This window comes from Nicotiana attenuata, unplaced genomic scaffold, assembly GCF_001879085.1.
Source record: "Nicotiana attenuata strain UT unplaced genomic scaffold, NIATTr2, whole genome shotgun sequence".
Classification (NCBI taxonomy): Eukaryota; Viridiplantae; Streptophyta; class Magnoliopsida; order Solanales; family Solanaceae; genus Nicotiana; species Nicotiana attenuata.
In genome coordinates, this window is record NW_017673441.1 from 59,171 (window position 1) to 84,243 (window position 25,073).

At 43.2% G+C, this 25,073-nt stretch overlaps 1 non-coding gene across 1 annotated transcript; it reads right to left on the bottom strand.

Moving 5' to 3' along the window:
- Positions 1-24,081: 24,081 nt before the first annotated feature.
- Positions 24,082-24,153, bottom strand: TRNAG-UCC. The gene has a single exon. It is a non-coding gene; the product is annotated as a tRNA-Gly (tRNA).
- Between the last annotated feature and the right edge of the window lie 920 nt (positions 24,154-25,073).

The window sequence follows — 25,073 nt, forward strand, 5'->3', positions numbered from 1 at the left end:
AAACCCTAATTCCGCCGCCTACCACCGCAAACCGCCGCCGGAAATCGCCTCCGCCGGCGGCGATTGGGCAATAGCTCCCAAAATTACACCACTACACCGCATCAATCTCCCCGTTACAAGTCCCTCACTATCTTCCCTCGAATCCCACTAGAATCCTTCGAATAATCAGAACAGTCGTCGTCATCTCCGCCGTCCACGGCAGCGCCACCTCCAAACACCCCCAAAATCACACCCCATGCTCCTCTCCTCCTCTTCTTTCCATGTCTAGGTTTAGATTCCCTCAAATCACCACCAGATTCCTCGAATTTCAAATCGAAACTCGGGTCCCAAAACCCTAAATCCTCTAAATTTCACCAAAATTACACCCCATACTCTCTTAACCTCCCTTTTCCGAACCCCTGACTGATTCCTTTCGAATATCGCCGGAATTGCTCGAATTTTAAATCAAGGAAAGCGGCAGAACCCTAAAATTACATAGGTGAGTTTCCTTTGCTTGTTTATATATTTGAACTATTTCTTCTTCAAGATTAGCCGATTTAGGTTTTGATTTTCATTTTGTTTGCTTATTAATCTGTCTATAATCAGTAATTGAACTTGTTCTTCTCTGTTTTTATTTGTTCATGTTATTTTGTTTTGAGTTCTAATTCTCTGATAGTCGATAATATGAATTTTGTTCTTATTTTTGGTCCCCTGTTGTTTTTTTTTTTACCTTTTGATTGCATGATTTAGTTGTACTTCATTCTAATTGTAGTTTCAGCTTTTATTTGTTTGTTTTAATTGTTAGTTTACTGTTTTATTATGTAATTTTAGGATTCATTTTGATTAGAATTAGTTTAGTTTAGAAATTTTCTCCTAGTTTAATCTCAGTTCCTTTTCGAAATTCTGCTCAGTTTTGTAAATAAGGGTTTGGGTTGTTGTTTGAGACCAGTAGGTCGTTTGAATTGGGTCACTTGGCCCAGACCTAGTTGGTGGACCTGGGTAAAATTCAGGGGTATTCAGGGTTAGTTTGGGTATTCCTACATAGAAAACATTGCTCTAGTTGAAACTAGAACACCCTATAATCTTCTAGAATAGGGCCTTGATGTAAATTTAAGTAGTTTTAGTGCAGTGACTTGAGAAACAAGTCAAAACTTTAGGGACTATTGAATAAAATCTGAAATAAAAGAGGGGGAAAAGGTGTGAGTGAGATCTAGAAGCTTCTTCCCCCTCTTTTGCCTATAAGAAGCAGCTTATCTGCCTTCTTTTCCAAGGTTTTGAATCTGAAAATTCCCAAAAACTCTCCAGCTCCTATTCTTCCCTCAAAAATCCTTTTCTTCAAATCTGACCTTCAAGTTTGAATTTCAAAAAAAAAAAACGAAAATCCCAGGAGATTCTAATTTGGAGCCATCTAGTTCTAAACCTTCTTAAGATCTCAATTTTCTGAAAAATCAAAAAAAAAAAAAACTATAAGGCAATAGAAACTGAATAAAGTACTGTTACATTGAACAATCCTATGGTAATATTGAGTGTAGTGATTGATTTCTACGTCTTGGCTTGGATTTCAATTGTTGAAGGTTTTCAGAAGTTTCTGGGTATAATTTGAGTCTGTTTGGGGTTCAATCAAGCCTATTCTGTTTATTTGCTGGTGTTGTTCGTCTTTGAATTCATTCTTGGGTTGGCTGAAATTGGTTTCATTGTCATTGCTGGACTCTAGTTGCTGTTATCTGCCTGTTGATCCTTATTTTCCAGGTACATAACTCCCAAAATCCCTATGTACTGTGAAAGGTTGACTCGAAGAAGGGAATAAGAAGATTAGCATATCTATTATGTTCACACGTCTATTTGTGCATTAAATTTACTGTCTCGTTCAATAATTCTCTGTACTTGTAGGATAGTTCATGCCATTTCCTTTTGTGAAGCATTGTAATTAAACAGGACATTCTTATTGCCTGCATATATGCATGCTTGAGTAGATCTATTAGTCTTTTAGTTTGAAATTAGAAGTTTGCTATAGTTTTGCTTGTTGATTAGAATGCTTGAGGTCATTTAAATGGACTGGAAATTTATAACGTGTTTAAGCTTAGGAATTCAGTAGCCTCATCTGAATTACATGTTGTAAGCAATCTGTTTTCATTTAAAATCAGTAGATCAACGAGTTTAGGGTTCATTTGTGAAGTCAATGTCCAATTAAAATCAGGATCTGTTAGTTTATTAGATCATATGATACAATGATTCAATTCTATTCTAGTATCAAAGCAAAGCGACAGAGTTGACTTGTAATTCTGACCACTGTTGGTTGATGTCAAAAGTGGTTACATTAGGAAATCAAGTTTTTAGTCAGCACTGGTTTATTAGCATTGATGCTTGGACCGTGTGGGCAATAAGAATTGGGCCTAATCTGGCCCAGTTGCATAGCAGCAGACTGCTGACTAGAGCCCACATCCCGGCTCTTGTTTGCCCTTGCTTTGGGCCTGTCCTGGAGCCCAATTTCGGACAGCTTTTTATAAAGCTGAATGCATTTACTTTCATCTTGGGCCAGTTTTGAAGCCCAATATGCTGAAGGCCCTATCTCATTATTAAAGCTATTGGTTTATTTTGCAATATAGGTTTTGAGCTTTCTTGTTAAGTAGCATGCTTGAATTAAGAGGCATGCCTCTTGTTTAAGTGTGGACTTGAATTTGAGACTCAAATTCCTTGTTTGCCTTAAATAATAGCAATGACTAATATTAATTAATTAGGGGCTCTTTAGAGACCAAATAAATAGAATAATCGTAGTTTGCTTTAGGTTGGCCTTAAAATAATAAAGTGAGACGAGCCTCGCCAAACAAAACACATAAATTGCGGGGCCCTCATTGAATGCTTAATAAAATACTTAGAATTTGGGGCATACCGTTTAGCGAATTTCACGGCCTCTCGGAAAGATAATAACTCGTTAGTCGCTTTAGGCGCGCTTTTTAAAAATTTTACCTTCCTAAATACGGGTGTGCATTTCATGCAACCCAAATCCAAATCCGAAAACGTTGAATAAGAATGTGTCGAGGATCCGGGTGCATTTCATATGACGTGATCCGAAAACACGTTTTTAAACAATGTTCGCTCTCATAAAAATAATTAGAATTGGTAAATAATTATAAAAGTGCACTATAGGTTGGAACATGCAAAAAATTAGATTTTTAGCCAATTACAATAATTTAAGCGACCGTGCTAGAACCACGGGATCCGAGGGTGCCTAACACCTTCCCTCGGGTCAACAGAATTCCTTATTCAGAATTTCTCGTTCGCAGAATCCAATTGGGAAGTCGAAAGTTTTCCTCGATTTGGGCTTCATTAAACCGGTGACTTGGGACACCAAAAGCCAATCCTATCCCAAGTGGCGACTCTAAAAATCAATAAATAATCCCATTTCGAATAATGTCACTTTAAATGGAAAAACTCCCTTATACATTATCCTTCAGGGTAGGTGTGTATAAAAGGAGGTGTGACAACATATGCTCGATAACTGCGGGCGATCTCAAACAAGTGAAGAAAGATTGCCACTGGGAAGGGAAAGAGGTGGTGATTCCGACCCCCGGGGATGACATCACTACTTGCGTGGAAGGGTTTTTAAGTGTTTACACATACCCTTTCACGCTGGGTCCCATCGATCCCGTGATCATCGACTTATGCCGCCAGTACCAAATAACCTAAGTCCAAATCCACCATTCTTTTTGGCGCATAGTGATTTTGTTCCAATTTTTTGTGAATAAGGTCGACGGGATGCCTTTCACCTCGACCATCTCATTAAATTGTACAACCCCTGTCTCTATCGAGGTGGATTAATAAGGCTTCAGCGCCAGGGCACAAAGGCGTTGTTCTCGAGTATAGACAAGCCCAAGAATCGAGGATGGATGAGTCGATTTGTCCGAGTGATGACCGCCGACATAATCCCGGTCGAGAAGATGTCATTCCCCAAAAAATGGTAAATGATACGTAAGTATAACTTACTCATAGTTTTTATTTGCTGTTTTGTTTATTTTGCTTTTCTTCATCCACATATCTTCTTACCCATATCTCTTCTTATGATGTAGCGGTTCCCTGGGTGCCTGGTGCAATCTTGGACCTCGAAGGCTGGGTTCGGAAGCTGTCCTTGACCTCATCGTATTCTGAGCGTTGTTGGCGTCATTTGGCAAGGGCTGATGGGAAGCCAAGAATCACGGTAAGCTTATCTTATACGCTGTTGGTGCCCTTCTCCGAAACGTCTCTTTTCACTTGTACTTAATTACCTTTTATGAATGTCTCAGGGAAGTTTCCGAAATGAGGCCGGCCCTGCCTGGAAAAGAGGAGGCCCCAAAATCGTATAAGGATAAGAAGAGAAAAAGGGTTTCGATCTCCGAGACCCCGAAACCAAAGAAGAGCAAGACTTGCAAGCCGAAGAACGACGTCGCTGTCTTGTCTAAGGATGCACTTCAACAACTATGAGATGAAGAAGAGGAGCATGAAGATGGCGACTTTAGGCTGGTGGTTACCAAAATAAGAACGTCGAGGTCCCAAAGGCCGCTGGGCCGGTTATGATCGAAGAAGTTCACCCTCGGGCTGAGGAGGGCTTGGAAGATGCCTCGAGCGGAGTCCCCGAGTCAGCAGGGGCCGATGTTGCATCCCACCGAGATAATTAATCAGTGGATGTATCCGAAAGGGCCAGTTCTGAGGCCATTCGAAATGAAGGGAATGCTCCAAGTGACTTGCTTGGGGCAATAGACATAGGTGATTCGCCGCTCCTCCCCTCATTCTCTGAGGGGAAGATTGAGGAAGCTCGGGCCGTGGAGACCCTCGATGCGGGAATAGCCCACAGAGGGGAGGACCTTTTCTATGGCTGCTTCACGGGGGTTGAAGATGTTCCCGATCTAGACGCATCGAGCATCTTTGACGAGGCTCATCGTCTCGTGAGTCAGGTATGTCTTAGCCCCTTTTATCAATATCATTTTTGTCTTTTTGTTTTTCTCTTGTCTGACTTTCCTTTCTTTCTGCATAGGCCTTGACGCTTCATCGAGAAGCGTTTTCTAAATCTTGAGCTGAGCTTGACCAGTGTGAGGCCGATCTCAAGAGGTTCACGGAGGAGAGGAATTCCCTCAAACTCCTTTATGTGCAAAAAGAAGAGAAAATCAGGGATCTCTGAGCTGAATTGGCAACAGCTCATAAAAAGCAGACCGATCTCATTGAACATGTAAAGTAAATTTTTAGGAGCTTGACGTATCAATTTGATATTGGTGATTAACACTTAGATCCTGCAGGTTCATTAGAAGGCCGAGAAAATCGAGCAGCTTCGCGAGGAGGTAAAGATAAAAGATGCACACTTTGTGTGGAAGCAGAACATGGACCGCCTCGCCTCAGAGAAAGATATGGCCCGAGCCCAGTTGTCTACGGTTGAATGTAACCTCCAAAGCGTGAAGGAGGAGAGCCTGGACCGAGCCAAAAAAATTAAAGTGCTCGAGGATCGGTTGCCCGCTGAGCTTGCAAAGGCCACATCTATAGCGGAAAGAGTAAAGACCGATGTGGAGGCTGTCGTGGCCATCTACCGAGACGATGCTGAAGCTGCTCATGCTCGGGCAAAAGAAATTTCTAATGCTGCTCAGGCTCAATTACTTCATGTTGCCGTGCACGCCAAATGCCAATCTCAAAGAGACTCTCGAGGAGATCCACGCCCGCGGTTTCGACCTTGCTACTGAGATCGACAACGCGAAGGATCTAGAGACCGAAGCCGAAGATTTGCTCTTTGATGATGATGACTCCGGGAGCGCAAGTGGATCCGGGAGTCGAAAAGATGAAGATGAAGCTCCCGGGGATGATTAGGCACTTAGAACTTTTTTCTTCTTTTTGGTTTTTTATGTAAGACCCTGAGTGGTGTTTGTAAATACTATCGTATATATGAAAGATCCTTTTTCTTTCCGATTTGTCTCTAATCTTTGTTTTGAAAACTTTGTTTTGTTTTCGCTTTATGATAATTCCGATATACTTTTGGCCTTGTGAGGAATTTAACTCACTTTGTTGCCTCGTAAAGATTTCGTTAAAATCAGATTGTTATAATTTCTATAATCGAGTGAGTACCTGATCAAACACGGAGCGGTAAAAACCCTTGGGTTTTGGTTAAGCGAGGGTGAGCCCTCGAGCTCAATAATATAATGGCCCTTAGGCTCTTTCATCGGGCCGATACGACCTCAAGATAGTGGCTTTTTCTCTTTTTTCGGCATAAAAGTTTAGTTTTTATACCTTAGCATGAGATAAATATGTACCCATTAGGATTTAGTGTTGTCAAAAAACATTGTTATGCCTTAGCATAAGTTCGCTCGAGAGTTCGAACAATTTAGTACCCCTTAAGGTTTTTGAGGGTTGATGTTATCGAAACCCTTTTGTAATTTTGCCGAGGGTATCCTTGTTTAACCGGTTTTGTGAAAATGTTTGAAGGCTTTTTTAATTACGGAATTCGGACGTCTCCGAACCGTGATAGTTTGGCCATAGTCTTTAACTTGATATTTGCCCATTCGGCTTGTTTCTCGATTATACTTCAAACTTGTTCGATGTATCAGTCCCCGAGTGTGGTGGATGTGGCCTATAAAATCGAGGATTGCCTTTTTAAGGTCTTAAGATTAACAATTTGAGCATGTCAATTTTCTAACGATAGTCCCCGAATATGGGGTTAATTGCTCGAGCTTTAGTTGTGATTGGATCTTGTGCCGGTTTCCGTGAAATGCCGTAAGTATGAAATTGTAAAGTAGGAATTTCACTAAGGCATGGAACATCTGATAAGAAAAAAATGCTTCTTTAAATATATCATTCATGCGTACATGTTTTTTCATTAGGGCTCGGGAAATCTACAGGGCTTATGCAAAACATTTTGAAGCTGGTAAGTGGTTAATACACATATGGGGTGACACTAAAAATACGGTTTTAGCTTTCTAAAGGCGCTTATCAGTGCAAGTGCCAATTTCTCTAAGTGTGGATATCTAGTTTCTGTTTCTCCTAGAGTTCGACTTACACAATAAATAGTGAATTGCGTACCTTGATCTTCCCGAACTAGGACACCACTTACCTCGATCTCCGAGACTACGAAGTACAAGTAGAGTTTTTCATCTGCCTTTGGAGTATGAAGCAATGGTGGGCTCAAGAGGTATCGCTTTAATTCTTCTAACGCCTGTTGGCATTCCGAGGTCCAGGAAAAATCGTTCTTTTTTTTGAGTAGAGAGAAGAAACTATGACTCTGATCCGACGATCTTGATATGAATTGGCCTAGAGCAGCTATCCGCACCGTCAGCCTTTGCACGGCTTTAACGTTGTCCACAACGGTGATGTCTTTGATAGCCTTGATTTTATCGGGGTTGATCTCGATTCCCCGATTCGACACCATGAAGCCAAGAAACTTGCCCGAACCGACTCCGAAAACGCATTTCTCGGCGGTTGAGCTTCATGTTGTATTTTCTCAGTATCTCAAATGTTTCCTGCAAATGCGTCAAATGGTCCTGTGCGCACATGGATTTAACTAGCATTTCATCAATATATACTTCCATTGTCTTACCTATCTGTTCTTCGAACATTTTATTTACTAGGCGTTGGTAGGTAGCTCCTACGTTTTTTAGCCCGAAGGGCATTACATTATAACAATATGCTCCATACTTGGTGATAAATGAAGTCTTTTCTTGGTCTTTCGGGTTCATTTGAATTTGGTTGTACCCGGAATAGGCATCGAGAAATCTAAGGATCTCGTGGCCGTCAGTGGCGTCGATCATGGGATCGATGTTAGGCAGTGGAAAAGAATATTTGGGACATGCCTTGTTTAAATCCTTATAATCTACACACATTCTAAGTTTGTTCCCTTTTTAAGGAACTACGACTACATTGGCTAACCATTCGGGATATTTCACTTCCCGAATGGATCCTATTTTGAGAAGTTTAGTTACCTTGTCCTTTATGAATGTGTGTTTTACCTCGGACTGTGGCCTTCTCTTTTGCTTTACCGGTCTGAAGTTCGGGTCCAAACTCAGTCGATAAGTAGTGATCTCCGGTGGGATCCCTGTCATGTCAAGGTGGGACCAAGCAAAACAATCCATATTTTTTCCTGAGCTCGGAAGTTAACCCCGTGCCCAAGTATACCTTTTGATTAGCCAGGTGCTCGATCAGTATGACTTGTTCCAGCTCTTCGATCGTTGACTTCATGGAAGCGGACTCATCTAGAATTATGAAGGTTCGAGGTATCATGCAATCATCATCCTCGATAATTTCTTGTCGTTCCGATCTGGTCGAAGCCGCCGACTGCGGTTTCTATTTGACCTTCTATTTTTCCTTCGATTCTAGTCCCTTTGATGATGTTAGAGTTGACATGGGTATCACCTCATCAATTGCAAAAATCTTTTTAGCTGCTGGTTGCTCGTCGTACACTATTTTTTCTCCTTCCGGTGTTGGAAATTTCAAGACTTGATGAAGTGTTGAAGGTACTGCCCTCATATTATGGATCCAAGGTCTTCCGAGAAGTGCATTATACCTCATATCTTCTTCGATCACGTGGAATTCGTTTCTTGGATAGTTCCGGCCACGTTTACTGGCAACATGATTTCCCATTTGGTGGTTTCACTCGCTATGTTGAAATCGTTGAGCACTTGAGCTGCATGCACGATCTATCCTGAAGGCCGAGTTACTCTATCACCCTCGGTCGAATAATATTCTCGGAGCTACCTAGATGAACCAACACATGTTTAACTTGAATTTTATTCATAAGGATAGAAATTACCAGTGCGTTGTTGTGAGGTTGTTCGATCCCTTCTGCTTCCTCGTCGTTGAAGGATAAGGTATCTTCTAGGAAAGCTCCGGAGATTCTATGGGAAATTGAAAATGTCGAAGTAAGCTGTGGCTTATAAATAGGAAGATGAGGAGATAAGGGGTGAAGGATATTCATGATATTCTTAAAGATTTATGTTCATTCGCTTTGTAAGTAGTCCCGGGTACGTTTCTCCCTTGTGATCGTGACTTTGGTGCGTTTAAATATTGGACCCTGAGGGATATCGACCCCACCGACGTTCATATGAATCACGTGTTGCGGTTCTTCCTGTTCGCATCTCTGTCTCTAAAGTGATTTTTTGCTCGATCACTTAAGAACTCTCAAAGATGGCCTTCGTTGAACAAACAAGCTACCTCCTCTCTTATTTGTCTGCAATTTTTGGTTCTGTGACCTTGGGTTCCATGGTACTTGCATATTTGATTTGGATTCCTTTGAGCTTGATCAGTCTGTAGGGTTCAGGGCCACCTAGTATCTTTGATTCATCAAATGGCTGACACAATACCTGAAGCATTGACGCTGAAGTTGTACTTTGATAACCGTTGGGCTTTCTTAGGCTCGATATTCTTATCGAAGCCACTCTTACTCATAAGCCCTCGAGAATTTTGACCTCGATCATTCCTTCGATCACTGCGAACGGGATTACGTCCCGATCCGTTGTTCCTATGATCTGTGCCATAAGGTAGGTATCGATCTCTGTTCGATAAGGGCTCTCTATCGATGTCTCTTCAAATCTGCCTTCGGATCTATTTGGATAAAAGGAACCGGATGGGGCTTCTGACTGATCATCCTCGACTTTGATTTTGGATTGGTACCGATTATGCACATTGGCCCAGGTCACCGATGGATATTCAATCAAATTCTGCTTCACTTGACATGATGCTACAGAACTTCGCTTGTTCAAAGCCTGAGTAAAGGCTTGGACAGCCCAATCATCGTAATCGGGGGTAGGTCCATGCGTTCCATCTAAAATTGAGATACAAATTCCCTTATCATTTCATTGTCCTTTTGTCTCAATTTGAAGAGGTTCGACTTCCTGGTCGCGACCTTTATTGCTCCGGAGTGTGCCTTTACGATGAATTGGCGAGCATGGTGAAAAAATCGATGGAATTGGGCGACAAATTGTGGTACCATATAATTGCCCCCTTCAACAAAGTTTCTCCAATTTTTTGCAGCAAAACGGTTCAATCTCATAATCTTCTAAGTCATTTCCCTTTGTCCCGCATGTGTACGAAGTGATGTGTTCATTAAGAACGGTGGTCCCGTTGTACTTGGGGATGTACAGAATACGGAACTTCTTAAGAATCGTCTTTGGAGCCGCACTTTGAGGAAAAGGCTTTTGTACGAATTTCTATGAATCCAAACCCTTTAGGATCGGGGGTGCCCCCGATATTTGGTCAACTCATGAGTTGTACGTTTCCACCTTTTTGTCATTAGCCTCGATTTTCTTTTCAACTGTTTCAGTCCGTTGCGTGAGCTCCTCGAGCATCTTCATAACGGCGGGATCAGTGCTAGATCCATTATCGTTCAATTTCTCCTGTACTACTTCGACCCTACGAACAACTTCCTATGATGTATCGAGTTTGATTCTGCTTGGTGCCCGATTCTTGAGTTGTGGTATTGCAGCTTACTGAGTTTGTAGCATGTCAAATATCGTTCGAAGGCTAATTCCGCCTTCTTTACCATTTTGTATGTTCCAATCAGTTGCTCGAGTTTCTCTGCGAACGCTATTTTCAGGGTCGGCGCCTAAATATCCACGAATGGCGACATGAGAATTGACATCAACCGGATCAATGGCCTGTGGTGCGTTGGGATTTATTGGAGGTACTCCGTTTCTCGAGGCGACTACATGCTCGTTTTTGCCATGAAGACCAAGGCCGGTGTCAGTGTGAGTGGGTATTGTTTGAGAGTTGACATGTTGATTCCTGAAATCAAAAATATTCACAAGAACAAGCGTAAAAGCGGTGTGTGTTATGAAGGCTAAAATATTAAGCAATCACTATTATCCTAAGCCCCACGGTGGGCGCCAAACTATTTACCCTAAAAAACGAGTAACAATTAAACTTGTTATGTGGTTTTAAGGATACGAGATTTCACTTAATAACAATTGATTAATTTAGAGATATGTGATGAAATTGACAAGAATATAAAACAAACCGATGTTTGGACAATATCCTCGAGCTGATGAACCCTCCAAGAGTAGTAAAGTAAGAACAATTAAAGAGCAACAGTTAAAGAACAATAATTAAAGCGCAGTAAGCTGATGAACAGAAGAAAGAAATATTATATTGCCTTGATCTGTATGAATGTGAGAGAGTTTACAAATAATGGGGACCCCTCTTTATATACTAGAGGAATCCTAATTGAGGTAAAATTCTACTTACAGAAGTAAAACCCCATGATTGATACAAATAACCGCCCTTGATTTGATCCGTTCTGAGATTTTCGCCGTGATCTCCGACCAGTTACAGATATTTCGCCTTTCCGTTATTGTGTTACGCTCGAAGCTGGTCATATCCGGTCTCGATTGGCGGGGACCTCGATCTCGACGGGTGCCTCGAACCCTGAACTCGGCACCTTGTTTCCGTGTTCAGGTCTAATCCATTACGAGGCTGACCCTCGATGCAGTTCTCTGATCTCGAAATAATTACAAAATCGGGCAAGCCTGATTTTACCCTTATACACACTGACAATCAAAGAGTTTTTATTATATCTACCATGGCATTGACTTGATAATATTATATACACTGACATACAAAGAGTTTTTATTGTATCTACCATGGCATTGACTTGATACTAACTTTATCTACAAGGGCTTGATTCACTGCTTGTATCAGCTGTTTTTTCTATAGCAGAATACATTGGTAAAACAAAGAATCTTGGGAATTGATTGCTTTGTTCTAAAATTATCCACAATCACAAACAACACAAATTTGGCTGAAAGATATCAAAATACTGAACAGATGATCAAGATTCAAGCATGTTGCTTCAACCAAAGAAGTCGTTTAATTTGCTTGTTTATGTAGAAGGCTCATATTTACTAGATTTCAGTGTCCGTCCAGGTTCTCCAACATACTGGGAAAACACTATGCGCACGAGAAACGAGGATAATCAGTACGTGGCCGAGGGAGTGGTGATTGAACATACGGGTTGTTCAAGTGATAGTCACAAAATTTGGTGACAGTTTAAGGACAATGCTTACAATTACACAAATGGAAGAAGTTTATAGCATCGATGATGATTGCATATATAGTGTCTATGGACTTTCTGTTGACACTTTCATTTCACCTGATGAATTGGAAATGGACTATCCTGAAGGAAGTCTTGAGTGGAGGCCTCTATTACATATATCAAGCTGTATACGGTCAAATTCGGGCTTGCCCTTTTTGTGACAGGCCAAGGTTCGACCATGTGCTATATCGGACCGTGGTGTGAAGATAGATCATCGAGCTCGAGACCTTGAGACCGATTAAGATCGAGGCCGACCAAAACCAAGATCAATCAAGATCGACCAAGATGGAGACCGAATAAGTTGGAGATCGAGGGAAGCTTATCGAGTCGAATAACAGAAAGACGAAATATCCACAATCGGGCGAGAATCACAGTGCGAATTGTTTACCTTGAAAATGGTAATAACAATTAGATTTGATTTTGTGATTCTAAAAATATGTGATCTATTTTTATGCTGGTTGTTAGGCAATAGATGCTAAATGAAGGATTAGAAGTTAAGACGATATCTTGTAGATGGCTTAATAAACGAACCAAAATGGCTAGGAATCGAGGCCTCGAGCTTGCGTACACGGGGCCTCGAGGTCGAATCTGATGCCCGGTTAAGGGTAGTCAATGAAGGACTAACAATTATTAGAGCTGCAATGGCGGCTCTCTATGATCAATAATGAGCAATAAATGGCGAACTATTAATAGCACACAACGAATATAAGAGATAAATGTAATACTAAAACCAAGAGAATGTGTTTGAGCTAGAGAGCAGAGAATGTTCTTGTATTGAATGTAGTGTATTGTATCTTGTGTATCGGATCTCTCTCTTTTACAAAATAGCAAGGGTCCCCTTTTATACATGAGGGAAAAATCCCAATATGACATGCGTAATTATTACGTAAAGTAACCAGTACAGCCACTTAATCGGCCTGATGCAGGCCGTCACTGTTAGTGCAGACATTGTTGGGAAAATATCGCTCCTAGGGAACTTCCCGCTTACTTGTGATAAACACCAGTTCGTTCTGCCTCGACACCGGGCACGAATAACCTTCGAAGACTTCGAACCCCGAGTTATGCTTCGGGACTTTCGAGATGAAATTGTGCAATGCCTCAATGACCGTGAAATTGGTATATCCGATTTTAGCCGCATACAGATAGTCCCCATGTTTCTCAAAGTAAAACGAAGGGAAATGACCTCAAGATCTTGCCCCTCTGGTGCTTTCATCGAAGCAAGTAGTTGCGCCCCGCCGAGTGACTGATGAAATAAACTGGGCTTCTAAAGGTTGCGCCCACACAGTCCTCAAAGCCTTAGAATTAATTACAGTGGTTGACTGCCCTTTAGTCTGTTCCAACCGCACATGTTGGGCTTCTATAAATACTAGTTTCGTAGTCCCTTCCTTTCTACTGCAGCATAAGGCTCCCCGCAGAGTTTTTCTTCCTTTTCACCTTTCTCTTACGTTCTTTCCTGAAGTGCGATTTTTTGATGCTTCTTTGTAACTCTCTGACAGAAATGTCGAACACTTCCATCTCTATCCCTCAAGAAGATGAGCCTTTTTCCTCCGCGCTCCCCTCAGAGAGTAAAGCAGTGGCATCTCTTAATGTCGGAGAATGCGTTCCGGAGGCCTTTGAGACGACCTCTGATTTTAAGATCGAAAGATCTTCCTCGAAGCCGGGCGATTTGAGCCCGCGTCTCGACATCAGTGTAATAATGGACCTTGAAAGGGGAAAAATCGACTGTCGTTGGGGGGATGCAGTATTAGTGGAGGTTCCTTCTCGGGGCGAGAATGTAACGACGTATAAGGCCGAGCCCTTGGTCCGGCGGTGCCATTGCCTTTGATAGACCCCGTGATCCCCGACTTCTACGAATGATATCAAGTAACACTCGGCCAAATTCATCCATCATTTTGGCATATAGTTTACATGACTAGGTATTATGCGAATATGATTAAGGGGATGCCCTTCACCCTTGACCATTTGATCAGAATGTATAGTCCCAGACTTTTTCGTGGGGGCCTGATTAAGCTCTGTTGCCGGGCCTTGATGGCCCTCTTCGCTTGTACTGACGAGGTTAGGAATGGGGGTGGATGAGCCGCTTCGTTCGAATTAGGAATTCAGACTTGATCCCCGTAGAGAGGATGCCGTTCCCCGAAAGATGGAACATGAAGCGTAAGTAGACATACTCAACTAAATGCCCGTTTCTTTCTTATGGATGCATTTCCTCATGAACTGACCTCCTCTGCTGATACAGCTGCTGTGACGTACCCTGATGCTGTTAGGAATCTTTCAGGCTGGGTAGCTAAACTGGACTCGATTTGCCTATATCCCGAGCGCGTGTGGCGCGATTTATCTAGGGCTCGATGGGAAGCCAAGGATCACGGTGGGACTTCGTTTCCAGTTGTAGTTTCAATTTTACCAAAGTTACTGCTAAATGCGTTCTCATTCTTCGTGCTTGTTTTTGTATTCGGGTAGGTCTGGGGGAGGTTTTCTTGATGAGAGAAACTCCGCCTGGTGAAGCGGATGCCTCAAAACTCGACGAAGAGAGGAAGAAACGAGGGATGTCGTCGACTTATCCTCCAAAATCTGAGAGAACCAGAGTGGAAGATCCTAAGGATGTCCAATAGCTTTAATTTCAGAAGCGTCGGGGAGCCCTCGAGCTGAGGGCGGAAAAAAATACGATCCCTTGATAGCACCCGAAGGGGGGAGAGGATCTGACTGTTTCACATTCTGTTGAGTTGACAGCTTCCGAGTCGCGGCCTGGTTCCATTGTCGCCACGCCTCGGGCTGAAGAGGCCTATGAGGGTGTATCGGGCGGTACTGCCGAGCCGATTGATGGCCAAAATTACCCTCGAGCCGAGGTGCGCTCGGTAGGCGATTCGGGGGAGCCTAATCCCGAAGATCATCTGAAGCAAGGGACGGCCCCGATTGATTTCGTCGAGGTCGTTGAAGTGAGCGATTCCCCTATGGAATCGGCTTTCCTTCGAGGGAGACGCAAGACGCCCCCAATACAGAGTCTCTCGATGTGGGGACGTCCGTTGGTGATGGAATATGTTATAAAAAGCCTTCTCCCGTGCCCGAGGAAAAGAATGACCCTGACATTTCGCTTATTTTCAATGAGATTGACATGCTATGTGATTGGGTAATCTATTCGTAAATTCTGCTTGGTGCCCCGACCTTTGCCCTGCTAACCTTATTTCTTTTGTGGTTCCGGGCCAAGGTGCTCTATAATCAAACATTTGCCAATTTTGAAACCGAGCTGATTCGCCATGAGGATGAATATAAGAAGCTTACCACAGAAGCTGATGAGCTTAGGGCTTTTTTTACCAAGAGGGAGGAAGAATTCCGTGGCCTTCGGGATTGCTTGGAGGCGGCGTCCCGGGAAAAGGCTCGCCTTGCTGAACAGGTTACATAGCTCCCGTTTTCTTTTTGTCTGTATGTCTAACTGACTTCAATGTTTTAATATCTTTTGGTCGATTTTTGCAGTTTAAGGAGAAAGATGTCCTTACGGGGTAGGAGCTCCAAGCCAGGGACTCTGAAATCCTCAAACTTAAGCGGCATTTGAGTGAGGCAATCTCTGAGATAGACGCCCTCCGCGGAGAGGTGATTTTGATCGGGCATTGCCTCGAAGATGCGAGGGCCGAGATCCGTAAGTATAAGGATCTCCATACTGAGTTGGCTACTACGCTATCCGACGTCAGGGCTGAGGCCGAGGCGCTTGTGACCTTGCATAAGGAGGACCCTGCTACTGCAAATGCTCATGCCCGGAAGGTGTTCGAAGAGGCTGAGCTACGCCTGACCCGAGCAGTGGAGCATGCCCGATTAGAATCTCGGAGATAGGCGCTTGAGGATATATATATGACGGGCATTGATTTAATTGCCGAAATTGAGAGGGTGAAGACCCTGGAAGACGAAGTTGTAGCCCTACTTCCTTCCGAAGATGAGTCGAGCACTGACTCGGGAGGCGATGAAGATGGAAGCGGAGTCCCTGAAGGGAGGAGGGCGTTGGAAACCCGGAGGTTACGTCCGAGGCTATTGGAAGTGTAGTTTCTGAGGGGGTCGTCGGTCCACAGTCCCCGAGGGAGAAGTAGACAAGGCTTTTTCCTTTTTGATTCTTTGTATGGGGATTTCAGAGAGCGTTTTCCAATGTAGCCTTTGTATTCTTTCGCGTACGCGCATAGAAGAAAACCTTTGGTTTCATCTTTCATGCATTTTCTTATGCTTGTGCATGTCTTTCCTCGTTTTGAATTTATATGTCAGTTGATGATTGGCCAGGTGAACTGGACTTCGGGTAGTGACCCTTATGTATATAATTCGGCCCTGAGGCTTGTTAAGCTGGCCCGTAGGCCTTTGGGCGTCTGGTCGGCACGACCTTTTGACTTAAGCTGGCGATAGCGGTTCTCATGTATGTGCCCTTGGGCATTTTTTAGTTAACATTTCGGGCTTAGACTCCGAGTTGGATTTTGACTTGAACTCTTGCAAATTTCAACCTTGCCCTTAGGCTCTCACGCGTTAGGTCGGTACAACCCTTTATATGGGCTGGCGGCAGTGGCTCTTACGCATTGGGTTGGTACGTCCTTTATATGGGCTGGCGGCAATGGCTCTTACGCATTAGGGTCGGTACGAACTTTAATATAGGTTGGCGACGATGGCTCTCACGCATTAGGGTCGGTACGACCCTTTATATGGGCTGGCGACAATGGCTCTTACGCATTAAGGTCGATACGATCTCTGATATAGGCTTTATTTTTCCATCGTTAAGTTCTTTTTGAAATTTGTGTTTGCTTGACTCTTTGACGTTTTGATAAAAACCTCGATTGTGCGTCGTTATGTGGCGATATGCAAGCACCTCGAGAGGTTTTGCTCGGTGGCTGAGTGTTTCGAAGCCTATAGTTTGGAGCTTACATGGTCGAAGCTCTTTTGCCTATGTCGAGGGTAGCCTATTTAACCGGTTCTTTTCGAAGTACTTGCAAAGTAATTGAAGGCTTGTGATTTCATAGCAACGGTCGGGCGTCCTCGAATCGCGTTAGTTTGCCTGGTACAGCCTCGTGCCATAGTCATTGTGTTTGGCCGGAGCCTTTCAGTCCCCGAGTGAAGTAGTTTCGGCGTCTATATCGAGGGTATGGCTTTTTAGGGGTCTTACAAGTTCGATATATAGCCTTAACTTTAAGATCGGGTTTATGCCTTTCGCAAGGTATTATGAATTCGAACATGCCTTACTTGAGGTCTTACAGTTTTGGTTACTTGGTACAAGTATGGTTCATGCCTTACATGAGGTCTTACAGTTTTGGTTACTTGGTACAAGTATGGTTCATGCCTTGCTTAAGGTCTTACAGTTTTTCTACTTGGTTCAAGTATAGTCCATGCCTTTCTTGAGGTCTTACATATATTGTTGTTGCCTTATATAGGTCTTACGAGACAGATGTTGCCCATATGGGGTCTTATGGCCTCGGGTTTTTGATAAATCGATGAGATGGTGATTGGCGACAGTCCCCGAGACATTGAAAGTTTTCTTGGCCCTGGAGCCGTTTTTGTAACCTTAATGTTGCCTCATTGAGGGCTTACAGGTTCGAAGATTTCGACCCGGAAGTCATACGGCTTCGAGTTTTGACGCCAGTCCACGAGTGTTCGGGACGTTTTTGGCTTCTGGAGCCGTTTTTGTAAACTTGATATTGCCTCGTTGAGGGCATACGAGTTCTAAGTTTTTGACCCGGAGGTCATATGGCCTTGAGTTTTCACGCCAGCACCCGAGTGTTGGGGACATTTTTGGCTTATGGAGCCATTTTTGTAAACTTGATATTGCCTCGTTGAGGTCTTACGAGTTCTAAGCTTTTTGACCCGGAGGTCATACGACCTTGAGTTTTGACGCCAGTCCCCGAGTGTTCGGGGCGTTTTCTGGCCCTGAGGCTATTTTTGTAAGAAATAGAAAACTTCTTTGAAATGCGAAATGCTTTGACGAAGGGGGAAGTATTCTTTGATTATTTGGTACAAGTATACACGTCTTCGCTGTCAAGGGCTCGGTTATTCTATACGGACACGGTTCGTTCGACCGTTTGGCCCGGTACATCATTTTCCTATCGAGACCCTGTCTAGCACATCTTTCGCTTCTCCGAGGCGGTGACCTTCCGGGGGGATGCCCCCAGCGTTCGAGGTTGATTGAAGAGAAGCCTTGAATACTTGTTGGGTCTTCCTTAGGTGGCATATAGATGTTGCCTCGTTAAAAACCTTGTCGGTGAAAAACCCTTTTTTGGGATGAAAAAATCCGATCGAAGGAAAAGAGTGCAACGCATGCCTTTCAAACCTAAGGCCTTTTGAGCTTTTAGCAGTAGTAGCGTTTGAACATTGATATATTCCAATTGCTTGGAAGTTGTCCGACTCCCAAGGTGCCGAGTTTGTAGGACCCTTTGCCGACTACCCCGAGGACGCGATACGGTCCTTCCTAATTCTGACCCAGCTTTCCTTCATTAGGATTTCGAGTATTCAAGGTGACTTTCCTTAGAACTATGTCCCTGATTCCAAAATGTCGGAGATTTGTTCTCCTGTTGTAGTATCTTTCGATTCTCTATTTTTGTGCGGCCATTCTGACTAGTGAGGCTTCTCGCTTTTCATCTAATAGTTCGAGAGCAGTAGTCATGGCCTCATTGTTCGAGCTCTCGGTGGTGTGTTGGAATATAGCTATAGGTTCCCCGACCTCGACCGGTATCATAGCCTCGGCGCCATATACCAGGGAGAACGGCGTTTCCCCCGTGCTTGATTTTGGAGTCGTTCGGTATGCCCAAAGCGCTTTGGGTAATATTTCTCTCCATCTTCCCTTTGCTCTTTCCAACTTCTTCTTTAAGTTTTGAATGATGGTTTTGTTTGTGGACTCGGCTTGGCCATTTGCACACGGGTGGTAGGGCGTCGACAGGATCCTTTTGATGTTGTGGTCCTTGAGGAACTGAGTCATTTTGCTTCCGATGAATCGCTTCCCGTTATCGCACGTTATCTCGGAAGGAATTTTGAATCGGCACATGATGTGGTCCCTGATGAAATTAATGACTTCTTTTTCTCTTTTTTTTCGAAGGCCTGCGCTTCAACCCATTTCGAGAAGTAGTCAGTCATAAATAAAATCAATCTAGCTTTACCTGGTGTCGTCGGTAGAGTTCCGACGATGTCCATCCCCCACTTCATTAACGGCCATGGCGACAAAACTGAATGTAGTTGTTCACCAGGTTGGTGAATCATTGGGGCAAATCTTTTGCATTTGTCGCACTTGCGGACGAATTCTTTGGTGTCCTTCTCCATGTTGTCCCAATAGTAGCCTGCCCTGATTATTTTTCGAACCAAGGAATCGGCACCAGACTGGTTTTCGCAGGTGCCCTCGTGGATTTCTCGGAGCACATAGTCCGTGTCTGCTGGCCCCAAACATACTGCTAGGGGGCCATCAAAAGTTCTTCTGTAAAGAGTTCTATTTTCGTCAATCGAGAATTAGGTCACTTTGATTCGCAGGGCCCTCGCCTCTTTTGGGTCTGCGGGTAGCTTCCCCCGTTCCAGATAATCGATATATTTATTTCTCCAATCCCATGTTAGGCTAGTGGAGTTGATCTCGGCATGGCCTTCCTCGATCATTGATTTGGATAGTTGAACAATATTTCCAGGGGAGTATGTCATCTTCCTCAACAGACGACCCCAGGTTTGCGAGGGCATCGGCTTCGCTATTTTCCTCCCGAGATATGTGGACCAGAGTCCATTCTTTAAAGCGGTGGAATGTGACTTGAATCTTGTCTAAGTATCTTTGCATTCTGTCTTCCCGAACTTTGAAGCTCCCACTTACCTGATTTACCACCAAGAGGGAATTACATCTTGCTTCAATGACTTCAGCTCCTAGGCCCTTGGCCAATTCTAGACCTGCAATCATAGCCTCATACTCGGCCTTATTGTTAGTTAACCTTGCAGTTTTTATAGATTGTCTGATCACGCCACCCGTAGGTGGCTTTAGAACTATACCAAGCCCGGATCCTCTTATGTTCGAGGCGCCATCAGTGAACAATGTCCATACCCTGGAAGATGTGCTCCTTTTTAGCAAAAGTTCTTTCTCGACATCGGGTACGAGGGAGGGAGTGAAGTCGGCTACATAGTCTGCCAAAATTTGAGACTTGATAGCCGTTCGGGGCTAATACTCGGTATCATATCCCCCGAGTTTGATGGCCCATTTGGCTAGCCGGCCCGATAATTCGGGTTTATGCAGTATGCTTCGAAGAGGATACGTTGATAAAACGCAAATATGATGACATTGGAAGTAAGGTTTCAATTTTTAAGACACACTTATTAATGCAAGAGTTAGCTTTTCCAGATGTAAGGGTCCGACTTACATAATAAACAGGGAATTGCGTACCTTGTTCTTCTAGAACCAGTACACCACTTACCGTTATCTCGGACACGGCCAGGTACAAATATAATGTTTCACCCTCTTTTGGGGTGTGGAGCAAAGGTGGGCTCATCAAGTATCACTTTAACTCCTCTAAGGTGCGTTGGCATTCCAGAGTCCATTCACAGTAATCTTTCTTGTAGAGAAAGGAGAAGAAATGGTGACTCCTGTCCGATGATTTTGATATGAACCGACCCAGGGCTGCTATCCACCCGGTCAGCCGTTGCACGGCCTTTACGTTATTTACCACCATAATCGATGGCTTTGATTTTGTCGGGGTTGATCTCGATTCCTCTGTTCAATAGCATGAAGCCTAAGAATTTGCCCAATCCTACCCGGAAGGCGCACTTATCGGGATTGAGCTTGATGTTGTAACTTCTAAGGATGTCGAACTTTCCTGCAAATGAGTCAAATGGGCCTCTGCGCACAGGGACTTAACTAGCATGTCGTCAATATAATCTTCCATGGACTTGCCTATTTGATGTTCGAACATCTTATTAACTAGGCGTTGGTATGTGGCCCTTGCATTTTTTTGCCCGAAGGGCATTACATTGTTGTAGCACGTATCGTATTTTGTGATGAATGAAGTCTTTTCTCTATCCTCGAGGTTCATCTGAATTTGATTATACCCCGAATAGGCATCGAGGAAAGTGAGGGTTTCATGGCCGGCCGTGGCATCGATCAAACGATCGATGTTGGGCAGCGAGAACGAGTCCTTCGGGCATGCCCTATTTAAATCTTTATAATCTACGCACATTCTTAGCTTATTCCCCTTTATGGGAACTACCACCACATTGGCTAGCCATTCGGGATATTTTACTTCCCTAATAGACCCTATCTTGAGGAGCTTAGTTACCTCGTCTTTGATGAATGCATGCTTTGTCTCGGACTGGGGTCTCCTTTTTTGCTTCACCGGTTTGTACCTAGGATCGACACTTAGCCGATGAGTGGTTATCTCCGATGGGATCCCTGTCATGTCTAAATGGGACCAACCAAAGCAATCGATGTTATTAATAAGGAATAAAATGAGTTTTTTCCTGAGTTCGAGGGTTAATCCCGTCCCCAGGTATACCTTCCTATCTAGGAGATGCTCGACCAATACGGCTTGCTCCAATTCTTCAACAGTCGATTTTGTTGCGTCGATTCTTCAGGGGCAATGAAGGTTCTGGGAGTGAGGAAGTCCTCTTCATCATCCTCGGGGGTTTGTTGGCTTTCCAACTATTCCGAGGTGGAGTGTATGGAATCTGGTACCTCTTCATGGATCGCGAACATTTCCTTCGCCGCATGTTGCTCGCCATATGCTGTCTTTATTCCGTCCTTTGTTGGAAAATTCATCATCTGATGAAAGGTCGATGGTACCGCCTTCGTGTTATGTATCCATGGCCTACCGAGCAAGGCATTGTACCTTGCGTCACCTTTAATAACGTGGAATCTGGTATCTTAAACTGCATCGAATATGTTTACCGGGAGGGTGATCTATCCTTCTGTTGCTTCGCCGGACATATTGAAGCCGTTGAGGATTCGGGAGGTAGGCATCACCTAATCGAGCAATCTGAGTTGTTCTACCACCATCGATCCAATTATGTTGCCCGAGCTACCTGGGTCCACGAGTACACATTTAATTTGGATGTTATTTAAGAGAAGTGAGATTACCAGCGCATCGTTGTGTGGATGAGATAGATCTCGAAGTCTTCTTCGTTGAACGCGAGGGTGTCCCCAGGTAGCCGGCCTTGGGTTTGTCCTTGCGTTTCCATAGAAACCTTTATCCGCTTGATTACGGGCCCCTAGGGAATGTCGGTCCCCCCGATAATCATATGAACGATATGCTAAGGTTTTTTTCACTTCACTTCCCCTGTTTGCCTCTCTTTCTTCCCGAGTGCCTTGTTGATTTCCTCGGCGTATATTGCTGTTGGCGTGCGAAGTTATTTCGACGTGTTGAGCATTGCGCGAGACCACATCCACGGGAATTGGTTCTGGTGCATCCTCAGGGTTTCGTGGTGGTATGCCAACACCTGGAACAGCCACGCCATTTTCTTCGTGGTCCTCATGATTGTTGTTTTCACGTGCTTTTACTGAGTTAGACATTTTTACCTGAAATCCAAAGATCTTGGACAAGAAAAAGTGCGAAAGAAAACTTGCGTTATGTAGTAAACCAGCAAGAAAACAATCACTATTATTTGTAGCCCCACGGTGGGCGCCAAACTATTTACCTTGAAAATGGTCATAACAATTAGATTTGATTTTGTGGTTCTAAAAATATGTGATCTATTTTTATGCTGGTTGTTAGAAAATAGATGCTTAGTGAAAGATTGAAAATTAAGATGATAGCTTGTAGATGGCTTAATAAACGAATCGAAATGGCTAGGAACCGAAGCCTCGAGCTTGCGTACACGGGGCCTCGAGGTCGAATCTGATGTCTGGTTAAGGATAGTCGGTGATGGACTAACAGTTATGAGAGCTGCCATGGCGGCTCTCTATGATCAATAATGAGCAAAAAATGGTGAACAATTAATAGAACACAACGAATATAAGAAATAAATGTAAATAATGAAACCAAGAGAATGTGTTTGAGCTAGAGAGCAGAGTATGCTCTTGTATTGAATGTGGTGTATTCTATCTTGTGTATCAGATCTCTCTCTTTTACAAAATGGCAAGGGATCCCTTTTATACATGAGGGAAAATCCCAATATGACATATGCGTAATTATTACGTAAAGTAACCGGTACAACCACTCAATCAGCCTGATGCAGGCTGTCATTGTTAGTGAAGACATTGTCAGGAAAATACCGCTCCTAGGGAACTTCCCGCTTACTTGTGATAACCACCAGTTCGTTCTGTCTCGACACCGGGCCAGAAGAACCTTCGAAGACTTCGAACCCCGAGCAATGCTTCGGACTTGTCGAGATGAAATTGTGCAATGCCTCGCCGACCGTGAAATCGGTCTATCCGATTTTAGCCGCATACACGAATCCCGGCACGTATCAAGAAAAGGCCAATTAATTAGCCAATCATGGGATTTCTTACCGTATTTAGAATTGTATCAACAGTAAGACTCCCCTACTATATAAAGGGGGTTTGATCATTTGTAAACATCATCATATTCACGCTACATAAAGCAATATACTATCTTTCTCTTAAGCTCTCAATACTTTGTCAGTTTGTTCTTATTTACTAGTGGAATACTCGTTTGATTCGAAGGCGACCTAGCTCGAGGATCAAAGCTATACATTTCTTTTGGTTTGCTTTATTTTTATTTGCAGTTAATTTCGATATCAATATTGCGTTCTTTCTCAGTTTGTGCCAAACAAAATCACATGTCCTTAAAACCACAATATAAATTTAATTGTTATCCGTTTTTAGGGTAAACACAAGCAGAAATCAATTGATCTTCATTGAAATTACGTCTGATATTAATATTGACATACACATTGTGTGATTGAGCAACAGATCCTTATTTTCGTGTTTACATGCCACTGCACATATTGAACTTTTGAAGAATGGCCTTCTTTTTCCATGACTATAAAAATCATTTTGGTAGATTCTTTTTTCCTTTGCGTCCTGTAAATGCACCTCACCTCCAGAATCATGAACAAAAAAAATCTAATGATCTGTGCCTCCCTCAGGGGACAGTTTTCGAGGCATGCAGAAAGAATTAGATGAAGAAAGAAAATCTAAAAGGACATGCGTCCGCCGGGAGTCGAACCCGGATCTATTGCTTGGAAGGCAATTATCCTAACCGTTGGACTACAAACGCTTACTGTTAGGTAAGTCAAAATAAATTTAGATCAGTTTTAGGATCATGATTTTTGATACAAGAAAGTACGAGCAACAAGCTATTTTGAGAAATGTTGACACAAACATGTGCCTCTCTCTCGAATAAAGTGATGGTTCTGTGTTAGAATGACTACTTTGCATCTTAGATGTGTAAGTTCGTCTCTCATTAAACTCTTCATATCGATCTCTATCTCTTATACTGGGCCTCCTGCTAGCATAAAAGAAAAAATAATGAGCACACACATACACTGATACACATACCTCTATTACTGGCTATGAGCCAAAGATTTTAAAGTTAGAGGAGTTCCCACTTCCCAGTAACCAGGAGAAGCTTCCAGCTGCTTTGAACTATATGTCTTGATGTGTTTTTATGTAATTATCAGAACCAAGTTTGAAGCTCGTATTATTTGCACTAACAAAGGTGCGTCTATAGTCCAACGATTAGGATAATTGCCTTCCAAGCAACAGACCCGGGTTGGACCCCAGGCAGACGCATATCTCCTTGTAGAGCTTTCTTCCTTTATTTTGAAGGGGTGCCCTTTTTGGTCACGGTTCAAGCTGCGGATATGATACTTTAGACTAATTAGCTTCAATATTCTTATCATAGATATATCTTGAATCCAAAAATGAAAGAGTACAATCTTTATCATTTCTTTTAAAAGGATAAGAAAATAGAAAGGACTCCATATATTTCTTAGTCAAAGGTGTTAGGACCGGAAAATCAGGTGTCATGCGGAAGCTAGCAAAGCAAACCTTCAACGACGATAAATCCAACAACAAAAGAGAAATCTACCAAAAGAGACACAAACATTTAATGTGGTCCGGTCAATTGACCTACGTCCATGGCGGAGATGAGCAATCCACTATAATAAAGGATAGTACAAAATATCGAGAGAACAA